Source organism: Xiphias gladius, chromosome 18 (assembly GCF_016859285.1).
Source record: "Xiphias gladius isolate SHS-SW01 ecotype Sanya breed wild chromosome 18, ASM1685928v1, whole genome shotgun sequence".
Lineage (NCBI taxonomy): Eukaryota > Metazoa > Chordata > Actinopteri > Istiophoriformes > Xiphiidae > Xiphias > Xiphias gladius.
Genome location: NC_053417.1, coordinates 5,437,213 through 5,445,559, shown reverse-complemented (window position 1 = coordinate 5,445,559; position 8,347 = coordinate 5,437,213).

Below are 8,347 nucleotides of genomic sequence, written 5' to 3'. Positions count from 1 at the left end.
ATATTGCATAATTTCATACCTAAGGCCAGGCAAACTGGCTTTGGAAAGTTACAGAAACTGCTGAAGAGTTTACCAGTACCATTAAACGTTACAGTAACTAGCTTAACCATGTTTTCCTGCGTGAAAGTAAACAATCTATGTACCAATCGCTTACCTCGCAAGGTCAAATTCACAGATAGACAACACCACTGCAATAAAAAATGCAGCCCCCTTGTTCATTTTAAGGGACCATTCCATTGATGCAGCCTGGATGCCAGTGTAGTGGAATCCAGCAAAATAGTTGAGCCCGCGTCAGCTTTTGCCGCAAGGCAGCGTGGCGAGGTCCTTCTTTGGCCAATCAAATATGTGCAAGCACATATTCCGGGTAGGTTACTTTGTAACATGAACGCTGACTGCTGCAGAGATAACTTTCTAAACCAACACAGCCCCATTCATTTTTAACACACGGCTGTTTTCGGTCTGAATGCCTGCCAACACTTTGTAAGGTTTCAAATGTGTTGTATCACCCAACTTTCCAGCTAACAAAAGGCCAAGGTTGAAGTTTTTTTGGTTGTTCATTGTAGAGGATCTTTGAAAACACACAAGAAAAAGAAAAAAGGGGGAGAAATAAGCAGTGGTGAAGGAGTGGGACTCCCAAAGGTGGCGTCCCGGATGCTGAGAGCCCTCAGAGGACCCTGGGATGATTGTCTGTGACCTTCCCCCTCTCCTTACACTATTCAAGGGCATAGTCTGTATGTGTGTGTCTGAATGTGTGTCTTTAAGCACTTCACCATCACATTGTGCCATGGCAGTGTCTGTGTGTATTTGTTTATGAAGTGTGGTAGTGTGTTCAAGGACTCTTAACACTGAGACTATCTCAGTATTTAGATTGTGTGTATGTGTGTGTGTGTGTGTGTGTGTGTGTGTGTGTATAATGGATTATCTGACAAGTGCTAATAATTTACCTCCGCTGGATTTAAGAGACACAAACCTTCTTGTTTAAACAGGTCCTGTGCCTCTTTTCTAACAAATCTTCTTTATTTCAGTAAACCAACATCTCATGTATATTTCAGCAGCTGTACCTGGAGGCAGATGACTCAGCCAGTGAGGAGGGGCAGAGCAAAACACACAGAGTGGAACAGAGGAGCACCAGATTAGTCATCATTATGCAGCATTAATCATCTTTAATCTGTTCTTAATCCAATATCTTTACCTCACTTTATTAATGAGCCATACGTCAAGACTGGATTAGACTGCAAATAGTGACTGCGAAAGATCTTAGGAAGGGGGGGGGTAGATGGCAGGAAGGGGCGGGGGTAGATGGCAGGAAGGGGAGGTGAAGGAGGGAGAAGAGTCACAGAGAAGGAGCAGCAATGGAGAGATACTCAGATTTGGAGATATGGATTTAGAACTAGTATTACAAGTAAGTAAGTATTACATCCCCTGTTCGGAGACAAATCTGAGCATTCAAGAATATTGTCATAGTATTTTCATATTACTCTTATAGTATGAGAATATATTTGAGTCATATTATGAGAGACCAGTATACAGTTTATCATATACTATACTGTATAATATACCATATCATCAGCATCTCAGAATCACTGCAAGGAATTGTGCTGAAAGTTAACCTTTAAATATGACTTTTGAGAGGTTTGTATGAAGCTTCCCGTTTTATGACAATTTCAGCCACAAAGTAGAAATCATGATGGCGCATTGCTGTTTTCTGACAGTTGCAGTTTGTTATATTTAACAGTGCTGAGAATTGAAATGCTGGAAATCGCACCACTTTTTTATGTCAAGGCTATACACTCAATTGTCAGTTTATTAGGTACAGATAGCTAAAACGAATGCAGTCTAATCCAACGGTCCTGCAATAAATCCTCCCTTCATAACGGTTCTAATGTTCCGTTTGTGTTGAAACCGTTTCCGAAAGTTGTTGATTCAACCCTATGATCATTTTAGAGGCTGCAGTTTGTGGTAATGTCAAACTATTGAATTATACTGGCAGGTATTTCTATTATTTTGTTCACAGCATTTGTCCCAATGAGGGTAAGCTAGAACCACATCTCTGTATAATGCAATACAAAGCAAACGCATCCACTGGTTGGAGAATTTTTAAAGGCGTTTAGGGCCACCGACACTTATTCCCATTAATTATTCTTCTGCTCAGGTTGTAGTTGGACAGAGTTATGCTGCAACTATGTGAATGATAAAGGTATGATCTTTCCGCCCAAGCAGAGGGACAGACAGCTGTCAGACAGCTGTGTGGGCGTGTACCACAGTCTGTACACGCCCACACAGTCCTCAGATGAGCTCTCATCAGCCAATCAATTGAAATCACCTATGTAGGAGGAGCATAGGTGTGTGTAGGGGTTTTCAAATAAAATAGTTTATTTACTATTTAAGCTCGGTTCCATTATAGCTGTATATTAGCTCCAAGTATTTAAGTGCTCTGGGTGACAAATCACCAAATTGACAATGGAGTGGTTTTGTACCAGAAACAGGCATAGTTCTGAGATGTCTATTCTCACTGCAAAGTAGTAAGACTCAATTTCCACCAAAATACCAACAATTCTCTTTACACTGCTTCATTTGAATGAGCTTCCCCTCTGTTTGTTCCTCTCCTCCCACCTGTGCAATGTTCACTCTGCGCTGGGCACCAAGGTACCACACAGATCACACAAAGCCAATTTCAAGGTCAGGAAATTACCAAAATATCAGAGTGTTGGTTGCGCTGGTTGATGTGCCATCAAAAAAAACCCGGTTCCTTAAGCCCCTTTCACACTAGACAAAAAAACACACTAACATCTGGCTTTGGTCAGATGTGAAGACACACATTCCCGAGTCAAATGACTATGCAGTAGAGCCAAGTATTTATTGGCTACAGCTCCTATCAACTGTGATGGAAACATGATAACCGGGTGGACACACTTATTTTCGCCCATTTTCCGGCGCTATACTGTTCAAATATTACTTTTTTTTTTTTAAATATTACAACTTTATTCTGAAAATATTGGAACATTTCTTTAATATAAGTATGACTTAAACTGTTATGACTTTACTCTCAAAACATTGCAACATCATGTAAAATTATGATTTTATCTGGAACATGCACTACTTTATTCTCAAAATGTTAATATAACTTTTCTTTTAAATATATTATGTTTTCCTTATGAGTACTATATCATTTTTTAAAAAATATTTTAACTATCAAACTTTTTTCAGTTGCCCTAACACTCATTTGTAAAAAAGGGTTGAAGTGACTGAATTAGATTTTGTAGAATCATGATCATTTTCGCGAGCAAACATTATATTAGTATGAACCATATACTGTAATACAAAATAATGACATACAGTATAGGTGAAAAAACACATCACATTTTTGCATATACGCATAAGACAGCATACACTGATCAGCAAACATTAAAACCGGTAACTGGTTTTAATGTTTTGGCTGATCGGTGCTCGTATATATGTTTTTATAAATGCATAAAAGCAAATGTATGCATTTTTAAGCCTTAATGTCTGATTAATAGAGCAACAATTTTCAAAATAACCGCAAAGCCATGAATTAGTTTTTCTTATTTTTTGTTACTAAAGGCACTGCTGCTTTGGAACCCTCACACTGGCCTGAAAATCAACTGATGGTGGTTTCCACATGTCATAAACATTTAAATACTTAGTTTAAGTCCTTTTTTTTTTTTAATCTAGAATTGTTTGTAATTACATTCATATACAGTACCTGAATATACCCATAAATCTTGGACATATGTGTTCTTGATAGCATTAATTAAAGCAAACTGCTGTAATCAGGGTTTGTTAAAACTCCATGAAGTGATGAAAATTGCAGACTAAATTAAGTATTTTATTTATAATTTTCTTTGCTGGTTCTATCCTTTTTATAGCAATATAATCCCTCTAATTTAGCTGAGAGATAATAGCTCACTGTAATACTTGTTTGAGTGTAGATGGCAGGTCACCACATCATCATAGGCAATTATGCACAGGAGGAAGAACTAGTGTTTTCTTTATTTATCTGGTTAGATGTGTGTCAAATCCATTTTCACAAATAATGCATGGTTATACACAATGGCAAACTCAAACAAATAGAAAGATAGAGCACAACAGAGAAAGCTTGCTACTGGCAGAACTTAATGCTGTCTCAAGACTTGGTTTAATAACCAAATGATCGATAGTTAGAGCCCACAGCATTGGAATTTCAAGATGTGTAAATGAGTGTTGCATTTGGACAAAATGTTACTCCTTCAACATGATGCTGGATGTTGTTGAATGGGAACTAGTGGGCTGAACATTTTGCCCCTACCCAAACATGACAGTGTGGCCTCGCATAAACCAGAACTAATAGTGTATTCAAGTACATGTTATACATTTTCAGGTTTATCAGTCGGGAAGTTACCCACGAATGGCAAAGAAAGTGGCAAAAATTGGTGGTAAACTTAGGAAAGTTCCATGAGACTTACGTTTATAGTAAGAGCAGAGATGTTTTACTTGAACACATGAAGGATGGACAAACACTCTATGTATGAATTAACAAAAGCAAAAAATGCTAAAGTGTGCATCATGGGTATGGATCACATGTAATTTCTGATGTTGTATGTCCAGAATCGGTATTTATCAAGTATGTCAGAGTCCCTCTAATGCATCACACTGAAAGTTAAACTAGGACTGATCCCTCCGTGGGCTGTGGTGAACCTCACTGTGGAAAACATGATATTCTCTCCACCACGATACGATTTTTCCTTTCACTCCATGTTATACACTCCATGTTAACCTTTGTGTCTTTTAATAGGTGAGGAAAAAATTTGGCATTTCTAAAATGTCCCTCCTTGTCAATAATGCACCGTAACAATATGAACATATAGTATCTCTCAGGTATTATAGCCCAGCCATCAGTAGTATTCAATGAATGCTTGAATGGAGCCTGTGGAAATGAAATGAATCTGCTAATTATCTAAGAAGCTTTACATGTGATCAAAGTTTAAGTTTTCTTACGGTCAAACTTATTGCTTGTGACAGACCCAAATCATCACTTTGTCAAAACTGCTCTTTCTTTATTTCTTTAAGGTTGCTTTCACACTCAACTTGTTTGGTTTGGTTAATATGAATTCTGGTTCCTTTGCCAGTTTAGAGCAGTTAATTTGTGTTAGTATGAGAGCTGTCAAACTAACTCAGATGTGGACTAAACACCTAATTTTCAAGCGGAAAAGGAGTGTCTTCAAGCGGTCTCGGCTTGGTCCATGTTTGAGTTGTTTGAAAGCAAAGAACCAACCAAAAGATTACATGACAGGGTGATTTTTAGTATGGATTCAAAAGCTAAACCACTATTTTATCCATCTTCTGATTTTGACCTGATTAGGAGGCAAACGTCTTATAAGCAGTGTATATATTTATCTTAATCATTTGGTAACCATGGTAACACGTACTTTTTAGGAACTATGTGCAGGGACTTTCCTTGATCAATCAGACAATCAAAAGCTGTTAAACCTATGTTCTGCTATGCTGTGTACTTTGGCAGTTCACTAGCCCATTAAAAAGTGTGTGACAAAGTGATCCAACAGTAACACCCACTGGGATATTTGGGCACAAGATGTGTCTTTTTCTTCCTGTCTCTACCCATTGGAAATTATTCATAACATGTGGTCAACATGCAATCTAATAATACTGATAATGCCAAGAATCAGTTATTTCTCAATAAGCTATTTGTGACACCAGAGAAGATAAATGTCCCCACTGGGGACCATGTTGCACTGATGATTCAGGATGAGAGTCACAGAAAGTGAGTTACCTGTCGGTCCAGCTAACTCCATATTTACTTCTCTTAGTTAATTTTTGAAAAGTCAGTGCAAACATGAACTGGACCAAAACAAAAAGGTACCAAATAAAGTTATTTCCCTTGGTCTGGACCAAATTAACTGAGCCACAAGTGTGGAAGTGCCCTAAAGTTGTGAGGACCTTGGATTTTGTCGAGAGAGCATGTGCTCCCATTTGCATTCTACATTTGGTCAGTCACAAAAATTACTACATTTTTGCCAAAAAGATATTTTTTAATAAGTTCATTGTCATCTCGCCATCTCCTAGTGGCTCATAACAAGTTAAGACACCTCTGTAACTGTCCTAAATATCAGCAAAGATAAGTTAGGAAATTTGAAAAAAAAAGTAAGACCAATAATGCAGCGCTGAGAATATTTAGCCAGTTAGACAGGACTGATTTCCTATTTTAAGATGTTTGAAAAATTAGGGCTTATATATAATAAGTGTTTTTGGAGCTCATATGTAAAGATATGTAATATGTAGGTTGATGTTCAACAAGTCAAAGGTGAGATAGCTACAGAAACAAATAGTAGTCAGTCATGTTTTCACCACAATAACAGCAAAAATAAATTTTTTTGTGTGTGTACATGTGTCACTGGCAGAATTCTAAGTGCAGCATCAGCTTGAGAGTTGCTACCTATGTTTCCATGGTAACCAAGTCATAACATATTCACCTGGCTGCTCCTGCTCTGTTTCATACATTCATGGTGCACAGGCGGAATCAGAGATAACAGTTTCAGGAAGTAAACGGACAGTCGAGGAAGAGTAGGATCAAAGAAGAGGAAAGTGAAGAAACAGCTCAGTCATTTTGAGAGTTGTACTCTCCTTCGTATTTCTGTGTGGGTGTGAGCGTGTGGGCTCTTGCATGCCCATAAACATTCTCTGAAAGATGTGAAAAATCTTTTAATGTATCTTCTTCATTAAAAGGTGTTAGTTTATGAAATGGATCTGGGTCTAGAGTTAAGATTAAAGATTTACACCTATCAGACACAACTTTAAAATCAGATAAGACCATTCACTTTTTTCATATTTTGTGATGTTGCATCCCTTTGCTAAAATCTTTCAAATTCATTTTTTCCCTCATCAATCTGTACTTAATATCCCATAATGAGAAAGCAAAAACAGAATTTTAGAAATTGTTGCAAATTTATTGAAAACTAAAAACTGAAGTATCATAGACATGAGTATTCGGACTCTTTGCTGTGACAATTTAGCTCAGGTGCCTCCCATTTCTCTTGATCATCTTTGGGATGTTTCTACACCTTGATTGGAGTCTGCATGTGGTAGATTGAATTGATTGGACATGATTTGGAAAGACACACATCTGTCTATATAAGGTCTCACATCTGAGAATGCATATCAGAGCAAAAACCAAGCCTACAAAAAATTTCTGCTGTATTGAAGGTTCCAAAGAGCACAAAGACCTCCAAAATTCTTCAATGGAAGAAGTATGGAGCTGGCCGCCCAGCCAGACTGAACAATTGGGGGAGAAGGGCCTTGGTAAGAGAGGTGACCAAGAACCGAATGGTCTCCTGTGTGGAGATGAGAGGAACTTCCAGAAGGACAACCATCACTGCAGCACTCCACCAATCTGGGCTGTATGGCAAAGTGGCCAGATGGAGGCCTCTCCTCAGGGAAAGACCCATGACAGCCCCTTGGAGTTTGCAAAAAAGCACCGAAAGGAGGTGTAACGAAACCAGTATTGAACTGTTTGTCCTCGATCCTAAGCGTCATGTCTGGAGGAAACCAGGCACTGCTCATCACCTGCCCCATTCCATCCCAACGGTGAAGCCTGTTGGTGGCAGCATCCTGGGGGCATTTTTCAGGGTTTAGAAAGGGATGGGGAGACTGGTCAGGGTTGAGGCAAAGCAGAACGGAGCAAAGTACAGAGATATCTTTCATGAAAACCTGGTCAAGAGCACTCAGGATGTCAGGCTGGGCTGAAGCTTCACCTTACAACAGGACAATGACCCTAAGCACACAGCCAAGATAACGCAGGACTGCATTAGGGACAACTCTGTGAATATCCTTGAGTGGCCCAGCCAGAGCCCTGACTTGAACCCAATGGAGCATCTCTGGAGAGACCTGAAAATGGCTGTCAACCAACAGTCCCCATCCAACTTGACAGAGCTTGCGATGATATGCAGAGAAGAATGGCAGAAAAACCAAATCCAGTTTTGCAAAGCTTGTCGTGTCATATCCAAGAACGCTCGAGGCTGTAATGGCTGCCAAAGGTGCTTCAACTAAGTACTGAGTAAAGGGTCACAATACTTATGTTGATGTGATATTTCAGTTTTGTCTTTTTAATAAACTTGCAAAACTTCTGTTTTCGCTTTGTCATTATGGGATATTGAGCGTAGATTGACGAGGGAAAAAATGATTTTAGCATAAAGCTGCAACTTTTTGTGCTTTTCTTTCAAGAGTGGTTTCCTCCTTGGCTTTCGCCCATGGAGCCCTACTTGGTTTAATGTGTAGTGTATTATACGGGTATTGTATGTTTTTACCACAATCCGCATCAACTTTTCGAACTTTG